General features: G+C 32.8%; 1 pseudogene across 1 annotated transcript in view; it reads right to left on the reverse strand.

Moving 5' to 3' along the window:
- LOC143240127 (putative choline-phosphate cytidylyltransferase) overlaps positions 1-22,632 on the reverse strand; it is a 43,975-nt pseudogene extending 21,343 nt beyond the window's left edge. Inside the window, exons 1-4 of the transcript XR_013021583.1 lie at positions 22,144-22,632; positions 15,818-15,953; positions 6,939-7,047; positions 6,702-6,818 (exon numbers count right to left, since the gene is read on the reverse strand). The product of XR_013021583.1 is annotated as a putative choline-phosphate cytidylyltransferase (transcript). The remainder of the gene's footprint in view (positions 1-6,701; positions 6,819-6,938; positions 7,048-15,817; positions 15,954-22,143) is intronic.
- Positions 22,633-22,939: the final 307 nt, after the last annotated feature.

Below are 22,939 nucleotides of genomic sequence, written 5' to 3' on the forward strand. Positions count from 1 at the left end.
GGGATGATGTCCATTAAAGTCTCCTCCTTCCCAGATGAAAAGAGAGACGGCAACTGTTCAATGAGAGCATCAAGGTCTGATTAATGATGTCTCTCTCTAGGCAACAGGTAGAGAGAACAAACAGTGATGGTATGACCCAAAGAAACACAGATGGCTACAGCTTCCAAGGGTATGACGAGTGGCAAAGACATGCTGATCAACCAACAGTGCCACCCCTCCATGTGCTTGTCCATCACACAGCCTGTCATTTCTGTATAAAGAAAATTGCCAAAAGATGACTATCAGCAGGTTTCAGAAATGTTTCCTGTAAGGAAAGACATACAGGATGGTAGGAAGCAATCAGTGTTTTGATGTCATCCAGATTAGAACGTAAATCTCAACAGTTCCACTGTATCAGGGTAGCCATTTCTATTTACATGTAGGCGAATTGGGTGGAGAACCCTTCTGTTTATGACCATGTCTGTTTTCCTTACTGTCCCTATTCAAGGGAGGTCTATCGACCTTCATGGTTCCTGCCCTGGATCGATTTGGCAGGTCTTTGCTGTTGGAAGGGGATTCCAGTGACTGAAAATGTGAACAAATGATTGATTTGCATCTTTGGGTGGGAGAAGATGTATCTTAGGAAATACTTGTACCTGGAACCAAAGGATGTAGATCTTAGGGTTTGTTGAAAGGAATAAAAAGGGACAGAGATAGGTGTTAAAGTTCATTCATCAACATTTGTTACCAGGAAGGTCAAAAGACCTTTCATTTGTTTGGAGAACGATTCTTTTGGAGACAGAAAAATCTGTCTGCACTCCCACTGATAAGTGTTGATATGTGGATGTTTCCACCAATATGTCACCAGATTGAAGCTTCTTTACTGACTTTGGAGAGCCACCAAGTCCCTCTAGTCCCTTCTGAATGAAAAAGGGAAACATTTGCCCAAAAGGTTTGTCTGAAATTGAAGGCAATATAAGAAAATGAGGTACAATAGATGGTACAGATGGTGAGGTTTGCTGCTCAGGATCTTCAAGACGTGGCCGTTCACCTATAGAATGTTCTTTCATTATTTTATTAAGGTTTTTAGTTAAAGTATCCAGAATAAAGAAAGGGAAATTTCAGCACCCACTGACCCCACCCACCATGGAAACCTATGAGAGGATGCACTACAATGTTAAACAAGGACACTGCTGCAATGCCAGGGTTTCGTGAGCACTGTACCCAAAACACCAGCATCAGATACAATGTCCACAATATCTGTTGAGAACATCCAACACTGGTACTTGGTTAACCCTAGCCCGAGTAAACCAGCCAAATGACCCAAGGGGGGCACCCCAAGGCCACCTATCTACAGGAATTCAAGGCCAAAGTGGTGTGTGAGGGTTGGACCCCTCAACCACCAAGACCCTCTCCTCCCCTTCACGGGTTGCGATAAATGGCAAACATGTGGGTGGATGTTTAGATCCCAGAGGAGGTAAACTGAAAGAGCAGAACCTTACCTTGGAGGTCCTCTCACCACGTACAGGAATCCACACCGAGGGGGTATCAAAAGAACACAAAGAAAAAACTAAACAGGAAGATAAGCATATATGTAATAATTGGTTCAACACTGGCTGTGATTATTCACTGCATCTACCTACAGATAAGAAAGAGGTGACCAAAAATGTTAGGTGTAGAAAGGAGATGCAAATGTGTCCAAATTGGGAACACCTAAATGAGCATAGAACTAAAAAAAATACCAAAAAACACTGGGATCCTAAAATCACTTCGTTTGTAGAATCTTCTCAGGTTGGGATAACCAGTCTAGGACTAGATTCAGGGCACCTAGAAGATGACATGCCAGGAAAGTAATTTGATGGCTGTGGGCCTAATAAAAAAGATCTAAAGTTTGAAAGCAAAAGTCCCTCAACCAGGTGCTTCTAGGTGCTGACAAACACGATCATGAAGAACAGATTACACAAAAAGAGAAGGTAATTGGTTAGGGAAATAACATAAAGTAAAGGGTCAGATCTGCAGAAGCAAACTTCAAAACCATGGAACAACTATAAACAGCCTCTAAAAGTGAAAGTCTGGCCCACACTAGTTCTGACCATAGTACTGTGTTACTGATGCAAAATGTCTCCCAAAATGAGGATGGATAGCAAACTGATTGTAAAATGCTGAAGGAGTTGAGACTGGCAAAAGGTCTGAAAATTGAGGTGAGCCAATGAGACAGCAACAAGTGGGTGGGTAAATGTGCAGCCAGTGAAAATGTCGGATATGAACATGGGTTGATTCAACCCTGGATTCCAAAGTGTCAGGGAAATCCCCAAATATTCCTTCACCAAAAAATGGTGCCATTTGTAAATCATATAAAAAAGAAATGGGTAACCAAACCCCACCTAAATGAGCATCCCAATCTAAAACACCTAACATCATATCAGCCATGTTTGTAAAGTCAAGGTCAAAGAGGAGATGCCTCTCCTACTACTATGGTAGAAAATAGGAGATTATGAGAACCATCAGAAAATCTCTAAAGAAAATGATGAATTGCCTCTGCCAAAAGATAAAGGGAGGATAAGATAGACTAGAAAATTGACAATGGCAGAAAAAATCAAAACATTGGGGTAAGAACCCCACAAAGAAATGAGAGATTCCAATTGTTGGAAGTCTAAATGCGTGTAGTTGGAATAATAAAAAAACAGAAGCATGATAATCCAATGTAGAAGAAGGACGAGGCATACTGATGCCTGATTGAAACAGGAAACAAAGGTAAAGTCAAACAAACTTGATTAGTCAAGTGAACAACAGAGGAAGAGGCATGGGCATGTCCCCTGAAATGAAATGTGACTGAGAAGCACATTAAGGATGGAGAAGAGGTTGTCTAAATTCTCATCCTCCCTGTTAGATACACCAGGTGCTGGTATGACAGAACACTCCTCAGGTGTTTGCAAATATTACAAAAAATTATATAATTCTTTATGTATTGGATAGGGGTAGTATTGCACTCCTGCTGATGGAGGGTTGAGTTATGATCATTTATATGTATACATGGAGAAAATATTGAGAGTTGCAAGTTTAGTGTAAAGTGAAAAATTTGCACTGACAGAGAGCAGTACTAACCAAGAACGCTTCTTGTGAGAGGAAGTAAAATATGATATTGGAAATGATCACTTACATTATTTTGATTCCTTACAACACAAGGTGTATTACAATAAATCCTAGGGTGAGAACTTCCTAATCTGAGATAGTTTGGAGTAACTTACTTTGATGCTACTTACACATTACACACACGTGTGCACACGCAGATAAAAACAATCTAGTTTTTTGTTTCTTTCTTTTTTTATTTATAACTTTTAGATACACACAATGATCTTTAACCCTTTTGATATGGGCTTTGTATAATATCCACTTGCATGCATTAAGTTTTTTGCACTATAACTTTTGATACAGCATGTGTATCTTCACTCAATTTGGCAGACTTTTAATAAAGATTACAAGTATTTTGTGTACAAAAATCAGATTATTTAATGAAATATTTTTACTAAAGATTTGTTTGTAAAAATGGAGTCTGTTTCATTACTTCTCTGAGTGCAAAATGATTTCATGTTATAATTAAAAACTATTTTTCATCCAAAAAATCTCAAATAATATTTGCTTAATCTCTGAAACCTCCGAAATGCAGTCATGTGAAAAAGTTTGTGCACCCTATGAAAGCCTGTGTATTTTTGTAACATTTTTGGATATACAGATATTTAATCTCAATTTTAACAGTACTGAGAGATTATAGAAATATAACTAAACAATTAAAACTGAAGAAAAGACTTTTCAAGATCTCCTGTAAATGTAATTCTACAAAAATGCATATTCTAACTTAGGAAAAAGTTAGGACACCCCTACATTTATTCCCACTTAAAATGGCTCAACTCACACACAGGTGTATCACACCAGGTGCACATGATTAGAAGATCATTACTCAGCATTTTGAATGAGGCTTGCCCTATTTAAACCTCAGACATTTAGTTTGGTGTGCTTTTGACTGTTGAAGTAAGAGTGAGCACCATGATGAGAGCAAAAGAGCTGTCTGAGGCCTTTAGAAAGAAAATTGTAGCAGCTTATGAGTCTGATAAGGGATATAAAAAGATCCCAAAAGATTTTGAAATCAGCCATTCCACTGTCCGGAAAATAGTCAACAAGTGAAAGGCTTTCAAAACAACTGCCAACATGCCCAGGTCTGGTCGTCCAAGCAAGTTCACCCCGAGAGCAGACCGCAAGATGCTAAAATAGATCTCCAAACACCCCTCATGTCATCACGGGACCTATAGCAGGCTCTGGCTACTGTTGATGTGAAAGTGCATGCCTCTACAATCAGAAAAAGACTGCACAAGTGTAACTTGCATGGGAGGTGTGCAAGGAGGAAACCTTTGCTCTCTAAGAGAAACATTAAGGCCAGACTGAAGTTTGCCAGAGAGAATTTAGACAAAGACCAGGACTTCTGCAATAAAGTTCTTTGGACAGATGAGTCCAAAATTGAATTATTTGGACACCAGAACAGAGGACATGTTTGGCATAAACCAAACACAGCACTCCAGGAAAAGAACCTCATACCAGCTGTGAAGCACGAAAGTGGAAGTGTTGTGGTTTGGGGCTGCTTTGCTGCAGCAGGACCTGGACAGCTCACAATCATAGAATCCACCATTAATTCTACTGTGTATCAGAGGGTGCTTGAGAACACATGTGAGACCATCTGGAAGAAAATTAAAGCTGAAGCGGAACTGGACCCTGCAACACAACAATGACCCAAGACATACCGGTAAATCCACCAAGGACTGGCTGAAAACTAAGAAATGGAGAGTCCTGGAATGGCTGAGTCAAAGCCCAGATCTTAATCCCATTGAGATGCTGTGGGGTGACTTGAAACAGGCTGTACATGCAAGAAACCCCTCAAACATCTCACAGCTAAAAGAATTCTGCATTTAGGAATGGGGCAAATTTTCTTCAGACCAATGTCAGAGACTGGTAGATTGCTACAAGAAGCGTCTCACTGCAGTTATTTCAGCCAAAAAGGGTAGCTATTAGGGGGTAGGGTGTTCTAACTTTTTCCTCAGTTAGAATATGCATTTTTGTAGAATTACATTTACAGAAGATATTGAAAAGTCTTTTCTTCAGTTTTAATTGTTCAGTTATATTCCTATAATCTCTCAGTATTGTTGAAATTGAAATTAAATACCTATATATCCAAAAATGTTTCAAAAATACACAGGCTTTCATAAGGTGTCCTAACTTTTTCACATGACTGTACATTTCAAGTGTTTGTTTTAAGCAAAACTTTATATTTTATTTTCTATACTCTATGTGAGGGATGTCACTTGAACAACCTTGTAAACATCATAAATAATTAGAAAATAAATACAAATTATGCTTTTCTCATGCTAGAATAGCAGTTACTATAACACAAAAATGCAAGTATTTAGTCTAAATAGCTACACTATATGAACATAAATAGTTATTTTTTATTATTTGGTCTTACAGAGATTATCAAACTTATTTTTCTTAAAATATAAAACAAGAAGTAACACAAACAATTACCTCTTCTTGCTAGGACGTTTGAACTCATTTGCTGTTGGTCATAGGTTGCTAATTTTTTAAACATTTATCACATGGAGGATATCATATTTGTTTTAGGTTTTATCTATACAGTTGAATAACCAAAAAATCATAAATAACTATACTGATGTCATAGAATTCCACTATAATTTATTAAGCTCAGTAACTTAAATGTATTTAGAATTTAAAGATATGAAACTTCAAGGAGACAACAGACACAATCTACCTCATTGAAATCTTGGATTGAAAGAATATAGTAGGCCTTTTCAAAACATAAAAATTGATGAAAAAACTACTGGAGGACATTCTAAGCTGATGATTTGTCATTCATGTCATATATTCAAGTAAGTGTATATGAGAAACCATAAGTGGAAAGAGGTGAACTGAGCCACTTTGATTCAGTACACAAGTCATATCTCACAGAAAAAAAAAAGTTTCTTATTTTGTATTATAGACTGACAATAGTAGTAATTTGAGTTCTTAATTTGTACAAAACTATATATTTAGCATTCTGACATAACTAAACATGTAATTTTAAACAGTACTGCATTTGACATACTACGCGACTTACTGAAAATCTATATTTGGATGTGTTATTTTAATATTTACTTTTTAAATTAAGAAATTAATTCATATAAAATATTAAAGTTTAAATTATAATCTACAATTTGATTCCAAACTTAATGGCATAAATTTATAAAATAGTTCAATAAAACTTTGAATGCAAGTCAAATGAGATGACATGGCCTTTGACCCATGGCAAAAGGGTTGATCGATAATTTCTTATTAGAAATTACTCTTTTTAATAAATAAATACACTGATACATTTATAAACACAAACAGATGTATTTTATATATTCTTGATACTTTAATTCTTAAGGAAAGTGTTGTAGTAAACATAACTGTTTTGATATGTGATAACTGTTCTTAGTGGTTCATTTTATGAGACAGGTAATAGATGAAACAACTGAAGAAAATTATTTGTTTTCCCAATATTTCATTTACTACTATTATCATTTCACCAGTAAAGCCATTATCAATTCTGTAATTATAGAGCTTCACTAAATGACAAAGATTTTAAAAATTTATTTTATCAACTATGCAAGATTAAATTTCCAAGCATATTTACTTACCTCCTACAATGAGGTAAATGTTTGGGAAAGCACTTTTGGCCTGCATTAGTTGTCGTGCATGACCCTGGTGAAAAAGATCGTAGATTCCATCAGCATACACTCTAATCTTCCTTGGTGCTAAAATATTCAAATGAAACCTTGCATTTCTTTGCATATAATGCAATATTGTCAGCACATAAGGTTTACTTTGATATTTAAAAGAAAATAAACAAGCTTGTGTATAGATAATAAACATACCATCACCACTTTTAGCCATTTCCATGGTGATTCGAATAGAATAGTCACAACTTTCTCTCTCTCTCTCTGCAATAGGATCATCGCTGAAAGGTGCTGGTCGACAACATCTCTAGAAGAAAGTACATGTCCTTTGGTCATTTAAAACATTCACACTTTGTTACACATGCCTTGATTAATAATTTCAGAATTCTACAACAATCTATAGATGAATGAATGGTCTAAAATACTTAAATTAGCAAATAACATTGCTAGCTGCAGAGGATGCCACTGATTTACAAAAGGATTTAGGTCATTTATTGAGTTGGATGAATAAATGGCAGATGGGTTTTGATTACAATAAATGCAAGATAATACAGGTGTTTATCATAATTTGAATGGAAATAATCTTGACAGTTTTATAAGAGAAATGGGTTTTGGTATAACAGCTGATCAGCCTCTAAAGCCATTCAAGCAGTGTGCTGACGCTAGTGCAAATGTGATTTTAAGTTGTATCTACACAAATATTGAACACAAGACCAAAAAGGTTATGACTTCATTGCATCAGGTCACTGTTTAGGGTACATTTCAAAAATTATGTGTAGTCTCGGATTCCTTACATTCGGAAGGATATTAAAATATTTGAAAGGGTTCAGAGGAGGGTTGCTAAAATGGTGCTTGTAATGAAGAAGTTGTCATTCAGAAAGATTTAAATTAGAGGTGATCTGATTGAAGCTACAAGATTGTAAAGTGAATTGACAGTGTTGATGCATCATCTTCTCATATTTACAGTGGGAATAGCAGGACTAGGGAACACAAGTATAAATTCTGGCAGGGTAGGAATAATCTTCAGTTAAGAATTATTTTTGTAACAAAATGGTTGGCCTTCGAAATGGGTTAAATTCAGATGTTGTGGAGGCAGTGAAAATAAGTATATGAACGATAAAAAATAGATTTATTTATTTATTAATTATTTATTAATATATTTAATTCAGTTAAGAGAATGAAACATCTCTGATGGATCAACAGGTTCCATGTCATCCTAAAACATTAATGTTATACAGAATATAATTTTTACAGTTCACAAAACTGTCATAACACACGATTAGTAAAATACAGTTAATAATGATACTTCAGAAGTTCATTTTTAGAAGTGTGTTCAAATTTTACCTAATAAAGATCATTTTGGTATGACATGACTTTCCTCCAAAAATTTAAAGATAGTGTTTTTATTAGTTGATGGGATACCATATACAGTAAACTCTTGTTGTAACGAAGTCGTAGGGACCAAAGAGTATTGTTCATTACAAAAGAAGTTCGTTAAAAAGGATTTTTTTTCATTCACTAGCCAAGTCTGGTAATGGTAGGCCCTATAACTGACGGCTGTTGCAGTACCAGTAATTGGATTAAAGACTCAGAAGTCACACGTGTGTAAACACTTAAAACACATTTAATGAAATTCAAAAGGACAATTAACAGCACTTGTAAAAAAAAACATGTAAAAAAAAAAAATTCATAATATAGACATATGTAATTATAATGTACAGGATACAAACACCAGCAAGAACGTCTAACTGGAGTCACTTGAAATATTGCACAATGCTTTTTTGCGAACTGCTGTCCCTCTGGCACTTCGTCACAAAACGCTCCATCATGTTTAATTGATAGATAAACTGTCCTGCGTTAGTCTGGTGTTCAAGATATCTCTGAAGTTGCAGGCACATCTCACGAGCTGCAGAATGTGTTGGGATGGGGGGTTCCTCATTGTCGTCATCTTCACTTTCACTGTCATTTTCTGGTGTCTGTTTATTTTGCACCATGGCCACAATATCACTGTCTGTCAGGGGCGCGCTAGTGATCAGATCATTATCAGCAGTCTCGTAGTCCTCTGCTGTGCCATCCACCGTAAACCCAGTGTCATTCAGCCGTGTCAAGAGCTGGGCCAATGGTATGTCATCCTCGGGGTCCTCACTGTTTTCTGCTGGCTCTGGAGAGGAGAAGCCACAAGTTCTGAAGCAATTGGCTATGGTTGATTGCTTCACCAATGACCAGGCAGAGCGTAGCAGTCACATGGCTTCAAGCACAGTCACAGTGAAAACACTTTTATTGTCTATTGAATCAATAAGACACTGTAGCAGTAGGGTGTGGTAATGATGTTTAAGATTGGCGATGATGCCTTGGTCCATGGGCTGTGTCTTGCTTGTGATATTGGGAGGCAGGAACACCAGCTTGATGGCCTTAAGTCCAGTGGGGTTGGAGTGGGTGGGGCAGTTGTCAATTATCATAAGGACCTTTCTTTTCTGCAGCACAAACTTTCGGTCAAGTTCTCTCAGCCACTTGGTGAATAGATCTGATGTCATCCAAGCTCGCTTGTTGGCTTTTTATGGTGTTGGCAGGGTTTTGACGTCTTTGAAGCAATGCGGTTTTGCTGCCTTTCCTAAAAAAAAAGAAAGAAAATGTACATGGTTAATGTCTTGAAATTAAAAATGAAACATTTACATGTCAATAATCTGAAGAAAATCATAAAATAACAACTTCTATAGAAAACACAGGAAAATATTTTTACCTGCTTTTGACACTCACCTATGACAAGTAAAGGAAGCTTCGGTGCCGTCCATATTGGCGATACCAAAACAGACAGCAGCTCCTTCTTCGCTTCCTGCCGTGACAGGAGTCTCCCTTGATAACAAGAGACTTGTCTGGCAGAAGTTTAAAGAATAAACCAGACTCATCTGCATTGAAGACATCCCGTGGGCTGTAGTTTTCTAGCAGGTGTGGCAGTGTTGTTGATATCCACTGGTTTGTTTGCTCTGGTTCTACACTACCAGACTCACCACAGATCGTACGAAATTGAATGTCGTGTCTTTTTTGAATCGGGTTAACCACCCATCACTCATGCAAAAGTCAGTGATTCCCATTTGATCAGCAAGTTTTTTTGCCTTTGCTTGCATAACAGGCCCAGAGATAGGAACATTCTCTGATCTAGCATTTTTGAACCACAGAAGCAATGCCGCTTCTAGGTCAGAATGTTTTGCAGTTCGCATGCGTTTTCTATTGGGACAAAAGTTGTCTCGAGAAGATAATATGGCCTCTTTATTTTTCAACCATGTTGACAAAGTGTTCAGAGGCACATCAAATGCTTTTGCTATTTCTGTTTTAACTTTTTTTTCAATTTTTTCTATTGCTGCAATTTTAGTTTCTATCGATACAAGCTTGCACTTCGCCATGATCAATGATTAATGATCTGTTTAATTTGACTGTGATTAGCCTTTTATAGGCCACAGCATGCAGGCTGCCCAGGCATAATCTACTCAAGCCATAATCTGAAAATTTTATATCTAAGCTAATTTTTGCTGGGAGGGCGGGTGAGTTGGGGCAGGCATGGGTTTAAAGTGTTATTCACCATAATTGTTGTAAAAACATTGCTAGGCTAATCTACTACCCCATCTGCAGTCTGCTATTTCTCAAGTGTAAGATTTTGATGGTGGCACCACACATTGTTGCGCGGAGACTGACTAATTGCACTTGCTAGCAGCGTAGCGGGTGGTCGGCAGCCGGCAGCGGTGACAATTAATTTAGGGAAGAAGAGAAAAAATAAATATCTTTGTACCTGGTTCGATACAAAGGATGTAATATTGATGCTTTTCACACCCTAGGGACTATAATTATACATCGTTACAAGCCGACACTTCGATACATGCAGTTCGATTCAAGGGGCTTTTGTTACTATGTATTTATATGGACAGTTGGCCGGACCAGTCAACAACTTCGATACAAGTGATATATTCGGTTCTAGCGACTTCGAAACAATGAGAGTTTACTGTAATGTTAAAATATTTGAAAACTATGATAACTTTCTTGGTAAGAAATTTAAGGAATCTCTTCTGATTCAATTTTTAATGCACTCCTCTTAACATATACAATGTGTGATCACTATAAAACTATTATTATTCTGTGTAAAATTTCCCTCATTTTATTATATACATTTATTATTCTGATCAATGACTAACTTTTTGACAATATTTTTTACATGCTTGAACATGCACCATTCTACCTATATTATTGTAGTCTTATATTCTTTTTGGTTACTATCATTTGACAATCACTCTTGTAACCTGTCAGTCTTAAATACATACCCTTGAAAAAGACAAGCTGAAATATTGAGAAAAATAGAAAAGATACTTCTCCAAAGTTGCATATTGTCTTTATTGAAAATAATGTTTTACCCTTTTTTGGATTACTATTTTTTTAAATTTTAACATTAACTATACCATGCATGAATAACACAATCATGTCTCACTTTATGAAAATGAAAAAAAAAAGATCTTTAATATATATGTACAAAAATTAAAGAGAGAAATTATATTAGCTTTAAAAAGTTGGATTTAACATGCTCTAATGACTGGAAAAGTAGGGAGAGGTTTGTAGTGTATAATCTTTATTAACTTTCAAACAACTTTAAAACCTACAGCATGTAATATTCTTCAGGATGGAACAAGCACTATATAGTAGCAAATATTGAATATCATTAGACCATAATACAAGTAAAATTATATGCAACACAATTCACTGAATGTATTAAGTATCTAAGCTAGCTAGTAGATACTGAACTTTTTAAAAATAACTCCAGCATACCACAAGACACATACAATCCTGCTATTAATCATTCTTATAATTATTTTACTTGACAAAAAAATTAAAGCAAAAGATTGCCAAAAAACTACATTTATACCATAAGCTAAATTTTATTACTTAACTTCTTGCCCTATAACAAACTTGTACAACTGAGGCCAAACAAACTTCACTGAAAAATTACTGTGACACTGTGTGAAGTACAGTGCACAGAGAGCAAAGAGAATCTTAGATTGTATCTACAAAAATATTAAAACAAGTCCAAAGACATTATAGTTTCATGATATAGGTTTAGGCCACATTTAAAGTATTGCATCCAGTCTTGGGCTCCATACTACTGAATTGTTGGAAAGGGTTCAGCTACTAGAATGATACCTGAAATGGCAAGGTTGTCATATGTGGATAAAAAAGGAAGAGTTAGAAAGGATCTAACCAAGTTGTTTCAGATAAGGGAATTTATAGTGTTGCTGTATCATCTTGTATAGTTCAGAACATCACTACAGTATATAAACCAATAAGAAAACTAATTATTATTTTCTGAATGTGTGAGAACATTTTGAATAAAACTGTAAATCAATTAGAATAACATAAAATTGTTTATGATTATAGATACAGCTGCACAATAAAAATTGTATTGAGCCTAAATAGATTGAGTTTTCTTTCTATCTCATGATCTAAATAATTAAGAATTATTTTTGTTAGGCATGTACAATTTCAGATATTTACAATAATGCAACCAAAATATTACAAATAAATAACAAGTGAGAGATATTTCTGTGTAGTAATCTGCCTACTGGCCACATGTTAAACTATAAGGTTTATGAGCACAAAAAGCAAGCACTTATTGCAGGGACTAAAATTTATTTTTTTGTTAGAATAAACATCTACTTATATGTACTATAAACACATCATGTACACACAGTATTTTTTTTTCTTTCTAAACTCTATAAATAGGATTAGACATTTTAATATAATCTATATCACAGACTTATGGTGAAAATAAAATTCCAAACTAATAGTAGCTTCATAAAACTTAGTCACTATTTTGCCAGTTACTCCAACTACTTTTGATGCAGATAGCTTGAAGGTAATTTATTGCAATATATATATATATAAACACCCTTTGGGTATCAGACACCTGAAAGGAAGTACATGTATAATGCAGGAACACAAACACCACTTTTCATGTAATCCATTAAATGCCTATTATCAATAGTCAAGAATAAAATAATTGAAACAAGACAAAAAAGCATATCCAAGTTCTTAGTTTCAAAGTATTTTTACTTTAAAAGCAGAGGGAATATTTTTTTCTGCTGTGTATTGCTACATTAATACTTAACACTAGAATTCTCAATAATGTAAATATGGATCTCATTGGCTTCATAAATACATTTTTCAACATTATTTTTGCACAAAATTATTTGTATATCTGTGAATTTGTCAATTATAGGTTTCTAATAACAAAGGAGACAGACATATAAAATACTGCAATTATTCCTACAAATTACTGCTTGAACCCCACACACACTTGAATCCCACATTTATACTTAAAATGTCTGATCACTTAATGTATCTTTCTTAGGTCTTTATATTAAGTGTAAAAAGAGTTAGAAGACATGCAAGTACTCAACTTGATGAAATACAAGTCACATGAGTAATGAAAAAGTCAGTCATTTGAAGAAAAATGAATTACTGAAGTAAGAGTTCCAGAATTAAACAACTTGCATCCTTGTAAATTAAAATAATACCACTTTTCTTTACAGCTCTCTCTCATTAAACAGTCTAATGGTTCATGATAAACAAATGTTTCATTGGTAAAAGAAAAGTTGCATCTGAAATATACATGTATTATTATAGCAAAATCAATTGTTTAAAACATTGAACTATGTAGTTTTTAATGCTAAATGTAGCTACATAACACATTTTTGTAGTCTGCCTCAATGCAATTTGGGCATTTCAAAATCTACTGAAAATATGCCGATGTATCTAGAGAAAATACACATGTCAGCAAGGAGATTAAAGTTCAACTTTACAACATCTTCAGTTTCTTTCCAGCCATTTAAGTCTTACTGACAGATTTCCAAACAACTGTTTACTTTCTACATCAGACTGGTTCTTTCCTTCATCATTAACTTAATCCTGCAACTTGGTTAGTGAAAAACAAAAACATCTCTACTGGCTATCATGACCCTGTTTTATAAAGCTATATGTAGTGTTGTGTTATTTAGTTACATGATATCTTTCTCCATTCAGTAAAAGTGGTTACAGTACATACATTTTGAAATTGAGAAAAAGGTTTTCTACTCTATGTGTGTGTGAACAATGATTCAAAAATAAGTTCTGTCACATTCTGATAAAACTGTCAACTACTAGCAAGTTGCAAATAGTTTGGTAGTACATTATACTCTAATTTAAACACAGAAAATGAAAAAAAAAAAATTCTGCTAATAGGATCTTGAAATTAATATCTTCAAATTTTTTGTGCTACTATAAAAAAATCACAGTATAATTAGTGAAAGGATAAATTCAAGACTTCATTAAATTAGGTTCATGAGTCTCAATAAAAGAAAAATTCATAAATTAAATAAATGTAAGAAATTAGATACAACATTAAAATATAAAAAGATTAAACAAAAATTTAATAACTGGACATTTCTGCTGCTGTTTCACCTTTTATAAAAATTAGGTTATAAAAATTTTAAAACTTACAGGTGTCAATTCACATCTAGACAAGTAATGTATATATTTATAATAATGTAAAACATCCAGCTGCTAAATTCTCTGACTTTTGTATTTACATACTGTCTAGACTAATTGAAATGCACGTGAATCCTTATGCTTTCTTATAACTTCTTGTTATAGCCCCAATATTATTAATTTCACATTTCTTTTAAATAGATGCAATATAATATATATATATATATATACAAAATCAAAATGATTTATATACATCCTTCAGCTGTTTTAAGTAATAAGTATGATTTCTAGAAAAAAGTAGCCTAAAAATTAATTTGAAATTAATTATCAAAAGATGCTATATCATAATACCTGCCAGTAAAAAAAGGGTAAACTAATGCAAAAACTGAATACACAATGTACTTATGTTAGTGGTCAAAAAGTTAAGTATTTAAGTTGTGGAATGACCACAGTTGTTGTCTGAACCACATTTGTTTTTTATTTTTTGAACATTTTTTAAGTTTTATTTTTGTATGCATAATAAAATCTTATTCTTTAACATAAAAGCAAATCCAACATGAACTTGTACAGTTTAGTATCTTTGTGGTAAATTTTAACTCTGAAAGAGCAACATTTTATAACATTATATATACATACATATTAAGTTATAACTAGTGGTTTACAAACAGCTATTCTAATTATTTCAAATAAAATAAAACAGAAAAAAGAATTGTAAAGACATCATGAAAACAGTGTAACATACATACAAGATATAACAAGTTTTGGTTGTAAGAAAAAGGTTTTAAGCACAGAATTTTTTATACTGCTGCACTCCTGATGATGCATATGCTAATGACTCAATCTATATTCTGATGATAATGTAACTATTAAAACTGAACACTTTGTGTTCATGTTATCAATGTCCACAAGCAGTTTAACAAATAAACATGCCAGAAAACACATTATAAAGCAATACATGACACACACACACTCATTTCAAATTTTAACTTTTAGATTTAATAAAAATAATTTGTAAACACATCACAAAATTCAATATGATTCTATTGAAGGTATTATTAACTATATAATTTCAGCCACAGGATAAATAACTTTTTTTTTTTAAATTAGTATACTGAAAATCTTCAGATTTCACAGAAGTTAACCATGCCAAAATGTTGGATAATCTACTGAAGTAAAAAGCAATATCTTGAGCCTAGGGCAGTGGTGGGATTCAGGGGGTTCGCAGGGGTTCTTAAAAATTTTTGAGCTTAGCGAACCCGTTGATGGCTTCAATTATACCGTCAAATTGTTGATGTCGTGGAAACATCTCCTTGAGAGAACCCCTTCTTAAAATTTTTGAATCCCACCACTGGCCTAGGGTATATCTTTTTAACCCAAGTCTACTCAATGAAGTACCAAACATTGCTTTTTAACAGAAAATCTCTTATAATGCAGGATTTTAATCAGTTAATACTGAAGAAATAATTAATCTAAAACAGAAATCGTGAGTGTTAAACAATATTATTGTACCACAGACAACACTAAAAAAGTTATTTGGAATAATAAATATATAGCCAAGTACCAAAAACACTCACCTCTAAGGAACTAGAAGCAAGAAGATGATTGAAAGAGTTAGTTGGTAAGCTTGGCTGTAAGTCATTGTCAACTTTATTTTCATGTGTTCGCTTTCGTTTTCCAAAACTAGCCATTATTAAGTTCTAAATGTGTTACCTAAAAATATATTAAAAAATCATTTGATCTTGCAACTTGAAAGAAGAGTAATTAAATATTGGGTTAAATAAGTATCTTACTGAAAATAAATCAATCATCAACTTAATAACTAAGTGGTTTTATTACTCTTATGGAATATCTATAATGTAAGAAACTAGAAAAGCATAAAGACTTAAGTTCATAATTTCATCCACAATATTATACATAATACAAGTCTATGTTTTATATATCCTGTTAAATCTAAATGCTTCTCTGAAAAGAGAACATCAGACAAAATCCTAACTGGTACACTGAAGCCACTCTTAGAAATAAAAATTAAAAGTATAACAAACAGGAAATAAGCCCCAAAAGGCCAAAAAACTTAAAATATGGTTGAGGATAAAAATCAAATATAATAACTAGTTTACGCATATGTTATATTAAAGGGGAAAAAAGCCACTAGTTGAATGATCATTATTAACAAAGGAAATATGAATAATACACAGGTATAATTTATTTTGAAATATTTCAACATGTTAACTTCACTGGTATCTTCCATGAATTGGTTATCATATTTTTCAAAATCATCAGCTGTGCTCTAGTTGGTCCTCTAGAAACATTCTATTCTGAACTTCTAAGTTTACACATTCAGCTTAACCATTTTAATCAGATATTTCTCACAGCCCACTGATATCTTTCCTACTAACCTTCCAAAAGCATAAAGAAAAATTAGACTTCTTGTATAGTGCTTTATATATAGTTTTTTTATTCTGTGTTAACTATCTATCATCTTTGATGCTGAAACTTATCTACATAACAAATGGCAAAAGAAATCAATCTATTCATATTCCAACAATTTCCTTCTACGAGCTTGAATATTAGAGCATTTTCTTGTTGAAAGCTTTAATGTTGCAATTTGTAACAGCACTTCATCACTACACAACTACTATTATTGGTTTACTCAATCTTTCATTATAAACATCTATCCAAAAGTATGCTTCATTTTTAATGTTAAATATATATGTATAAAATTCCAAGGCCTATTTTCCATTCTTTAGTTTGAAATCATTCAAAGAACATGAAGTTAGAGCTCAATTACCTGCAGAATCAAAACATACATGTGGTATCACTTGCATCCAACAGATTTGCTACATCAATTGTTGTAGCTATGCGCTAATATAAAACTTCATAAGGTTTTAAGTTTGCACTACCAATACTGTGACATACTGTTTTGAATATGGTTAAAACTCATTAGGAAAAAAAAATTACTGTGTAAATGATGTGAATGCTTTAAACACAGATTTATTATGTCAATCTTAATGATTAAATTGTTAGCTCTTGAAGTTTTTTTTTTAATTTCGTGCAAAGCTACACGAGGGCCAACTGCGCTAGTTGTCCCTAATTTAGCAGTGTAAAACTGGAGGGAAGGCAGCTAGTCATCACCACCCACTGCAAACTCATGGGCTTTTCTTTCACCAACAAACAGTGGGATTGACTGTAACGTTATAATGCCTCCATGGCTGAAAGAGTGAGTATGTTTAGTGCAATGGGAATTTGAACCTGCGACCCTCAGATTATGAGTCAAAAGCCTTAACCAACCTGGCCATGCTGGGCAGTTCTTGAAGTAAAAATTTAATAAAGTATTCAAAACATTTGGTATATGACAGAATAATCTATTGCTTGAACAATGAGGTCACATTTATTTCCTGGAAAAAAATATTTGTTTAACGTCATAAACATATAGAAACACAGAATTTTTATAATTCATGGTTAGCAGTGATTTGACTTTTAGTTTAATGTGTATGTATTTGTACATATTAATTTTACTTGGAAACTGAAGACTTTGAAATTAATAGAAATATAATAAAATGGATATAAAACTGACTTAACAATACACGTGTAGGAAACAAAATGGTATAAATAAAGTATCTTTCACTTGGAAAATACAACTAGCAGGTTTCCTCAGGGACCTATTTTGAGATCTTTGGTATTAACTATTTATGCCAACAAAGTGAATATCTTCTTGAGTAGAAATATATTCAAATTATGTTGATGTTGGAAATAATTTTTCTGATAACATTGCTCTTATTCAAATAAACCATGAAAGACTTGTTGACTGAACCATTACTTGGTATTTTTTTCTTTAAATATTTCTCAAAATACTAACAGAGAAATCCACTTGTAATGAAATAATTTAGTATTCTATTATTATTAGGTTGCTCTACATATAAAAAAGGCTGTTTTACCTGCATTCATAGAGCTCTCATTAATGAAATGCTCTGTAGTTAAAGAATACCTTAAAATGGATAAATATCTTAAGTCTCACATACATTTGAAAACAATGTCTCAGTTCAATTTCAGCTTTTCTGCAATTAGGAAACAAAACAAAATTTAAAAATTATAGTATTCATCTATACAATAGATACAAGAGTACAGTTCACAGCAAAAAGTCATTTAGCCTAACATGATCAACAATTTGTAAAGATTATTGTTTGCTGGGATAAGTGAGAGAACATGTACAAATAAATGGCACATATTTAAAAGATTTTTCTTGTTCATCTCTTTGGATTCTAAAGTTATATACATATGTTCCACTTCTTTCTCTTTCTTGTAACTTCAAAAATAAACTTCATTGCTTGATCTCATGCTTTTGCTTATATAGTGCTTTTCTATACAGTTTTTATCTTGTAGTGATGTCAATGTTTACTGGATTGTGTGGTTTTCATTGTCAGTAATGAAAACTGTTAAATATATAAAAACCCTGAAAAATATTTTTAATTATATTACAGATCAAGATATGTTTTATTAATAATTTACACATTAAATGATTTTATAAGCCTAGTCTTTTTTTAATGTGTAACCAAATAATGCTGATGAAAAAAAATGTTAATATATTTAACATAATTTTTTCATATTCATTCATTTTATTTTTATACAAATAATAATAGTAATTTCAAAACTATTATGTTTGGTTTCAGAAGAGAAAGCACTTGTCATATTTTAAATTATATCTTAATATTTCAAGTTAAGGCTAGTTTCCAAAGAATATTAGTGCATAAAGCAAAGTCACCAAATAGCATTTCTGAAATGATGGAGTTAAGTTCAATGAATAATGCAAACCTAGAACTTTAAATATTTAATTATCATCTTTGAAATGTTAAATCAATAAAAGCCATCTGATCTTCAGTGTTTGTAACTGTAAGACAAAGAATAAACTGTTGTTTATGAGAGACTGCTATAAACCACTTGTATGCTATCTTAATCATTTATGCTAAATTACAGGTTTAAAAATACAGAAGTCAAAATAAATAATTGAAATTTCACATGGTATTTGCTATGTAAAAAGTGTATTTCTACAATATGATGCTAAGTGTATAACTTACAAATCAATGTTTTTAAAAAATTAGCATTAGTGCTTTAAAAATTAATCTTAATTTGATGATTCAGAACTTTTTTTTAAATTAATCCCATACAGTCATAAATTTCTTACTAGTCAGAAAATTGGCAAGGCACTAAACTATTTTTGCAATTCTCAGTTGTTCAGGATTTTACTGTATACTACAGCAGTATTTCCCAAACAGACTCCTGAAAGTATATAAAGCATATTACAGGCAGTTTGAAATTTAAGTAAAAACATTACAGTATTACAAAATATTAACCCAACTAACTCACTAATAGTTAACAGTGCATTTGTTCCTTCTAGTAATAAATTATTACTAAAGGGTCTTCCAAAATATTCGGATGTTACAAATGAGTTGACAATTAAAGAAATTGTGGGAACCACTATACTAGTGTTATGGTCAAGAGCTACCCAGGAAATTACAGATAAGTTAGTCTTATTGCTGTAGTGGGAGAACCCATTTATTGAAATAAGATTTCATAAGTGAAAGCCATCATGGATTCACCAGTGGGAAATCTTTTTTACAGGATGTTTCTCATTATTCAGAAAAATAAAAAGGTAATCACACCAGTCAAATCTGGAGAAGCTAGTTAGCAAAGTGGGGAAAAAATTACTCAAGCCATGAAGCAGTTGCTAATAGTGTAGTAAAGCTATACAAGTTTAGTTGTAATGATTACAGGTACGTAAAAGTAGTTCTGAGGCCTCACTTAAGATAGTGTGTATACTTTTGGTTTCCTTATCTAAGGAAGGACATTAACATATTGAAAATGGTTCAGAAAAGGGATACAAGAATGAGTCTGAGGATGTAATTTTATCTTGTAGTGTCAGATTAAGATCTGATCTTATTTTTCTCATTTGGACTGAAAGGTAAAGGTGATATTATTCAAGTATATATATCTAAAAAACTGATAGGATAAAGGCCTCTTGATTCCTTTGTGCTATATTTCTGAAGATAATATGACAAAGTTTAAGATTTGCAAGAGATAAGCATAGCTGTAGTTAATACTATTTTTCTAACAGGAATGAATTGCACTGTCAGTACTGAAGTCTAGTACTATACATGAGTTTAAGATGAAAATCAAAGATTTCTGATAATAAGGGTGGTTCAAGAATGGAGTCTAACTCTTTTAAGTTTCAAATGCCATAGACCTTAATCCTACTACTGGAAATGATGACACAAGTGCTTAGTTCTGTCCAGCAATACAACAATGTATTTTTAGTACTTTACAGCAGTTTCTTTCCAACTTTTTGTTCACTGGACATTGTATTTTATACTTTTTTTCAAAGCAATATTTACACATTTAGTAACTAAAAGATTACAGGAAACTAAATGTGACTTACTGTGTTACATTTTACTTTTCTTTTGTAAAAATAACAATAATTTTCTGGTGAAATCATAAAACAACTGCTGAATGCTTCCAGAACATAATTAACAGGTAGTAATTGAAGATAAAATCCTGTTAATTAGACAGAGAAGAAAGCAATGCAGCAAGATGCATCTTTAACAGGTTTGGCCTGATAATGAATATATACACTTTTGTGTCTTGTATAGTTTATTAATGTGGTTTAATAAACAAGCTGTTTATAAATGAGTTTTATGACTAGAAATGTTTAAATTACATTATTTTTTGTAGTGTTTTTCAGTATTTGCATGCCACTAGATTTGTGAATTTTTGTGTGTTGCATATCTGGTCACATTGTTACCTCTTCTCATGTATCTAAAAGTTAAAATAACCAGTCTAGTTCTAATTTCCTATCCACTCCTTCCTGATAAACCTCCTAGTTGATCTATCTACCCATCACCAAACAAAATGTACAAAAAATTATGTTACTAATAATAACTAAACTTTTAACTGTTTATTACCCTAAAACTCTTTAATCTAAAAATTGGTTGCAACATTCGTAAACAAACTCAGTAAAAACAAACAAAAAAGAGAAATTAAATAAAACATTAGGCCTAACACATAATGCCAAAGTTATTTGTATTGTGAAGCAAGTTGCGACTGTATTACTATTATGGATAAAAGTGTAATGTACAACAACTTAGAACAAGATTATAACATACATTTAACGTGTGATACAAATTATGTATACCTAGTATTATATTAGGATTACTAGTAGTAGAAATAGTATGGGTTGTAGCTTGTAAGTTGCAGTGAAAATAAATAACAGTAGAATTTGAAGAAAATATAATGACAATGACTACTTCAAGTCCAAAAGGCATATCAAATGCCAAACTTGCTTGCATTTGTAGGTAACGCTGCTTTTCTTTACATAACCTCTTTATCACTGACTGTAAACTAAGTAGCAATAATACTGACAGAAGTTTATAAACAGCTCTACAGTTAGCTATAGCCTGTTTGGCATTAGCAAATTAACCAAACATTATTAGAGTTGCCTCCTTTTTTCTTCCATGTCTCTTTTTTTATTAAATGTAAGAACAATTGCAAGTAGCAGTACTCACAATTAAAATACTGAATTATAATATTAAAATATTATTATTAATAGGATTAGGAATACTTGGCATTCTTAGTTTGTATCATAACCACTTCATAATTTACAAGTTGACTTTATAGTTGTTTTTAATGTAACCTTATTTTTGATTAGCACTTTTAATTTTATCTATCAATTGTAGCATCATACACGGTAAAACAGTCATACGAGATTAACTAGTATTAATAACAATATTAAAAATACTTAACTTTTAGTATACAACTGTAGTAACGATAACAACAGCACCAATGAGCTTTTAGACTAAAGTTGGATAACGTTTACTACACGTTAGCTTAATACAAATAAGAACCTCGTTACCTTCTCACAAGTTTCCACTGCCACTGTTTTTGTTATTTATGCCGTACGTCGTTAGGAGTACGAGTATAGAATGTTAAATTAACTGACCGTTACTGAAATTGAAAATTAACTGCCCCCAAAAAAATCAATTACAAATCATAAGTAAAACTCACTAAGTTTTGTTATCTTAGTAATTATCGTACGATTTCACTGTAACTAACGCTGAGATCAACCTCACGCCAAAGTACGAAGTCAACAAGAAATATTTCTTGACACTGTATTATTTGATGGTTGTCGTGCAGATTTTGACAGCTAGAAAAGCGAATGACGTCAGAGTCGCTAGAGTTAATCGTGTTCCCCATCTGATAATTTTAGTCAGATTACGGAAACCGAGTAAGTAAGTCTGGTTTTCTCACAGAAGCTCGAATGATTACAACTGATGATTTTGCTGCAGATCTGCTTTCAGAGTTATTGGTATGTTAATGCTGAGATGCACTTATTTAATTGACTAGTCACTGACGCAGCAAACACTGCAATAATAAACAATAATAACACTCACAGTAACACGAAATCATCACAATAAAAATAAGGAATCAGCAGTCAAGTATCGGAAAAAGGCTTAAGCTTTCCACTAAAGTTTTCAAGAAACTTTTTCGGGTAATTCAAACAGTAAGGAAATGTTACTACAGATCTCGGGTGATACAAATCTGTATATACACATATATAGCTTCGGCTAATTCTATTTTCAACAAAAAATTCTCATTAATAAGGTTTATACGACTTCTAAATCACTTGTTCTTCACAGCTTACGTATTTC

Source organism: Tachypleus tridentatus, chromosome 13 (genome assembly GCF_004210375.1).
Source record: "Tachypleus tridentatus isolate NWPU-2018 chromosome 13, ASM421037v1, whole genome shotgun sequence".
Taxonomy (NCBI): Eukaryota; Metazoa; Arthropoda; class Merostomata; order Xiphosura; family Limulidae; genus Tachypleus; species Tachypleus tridentatus.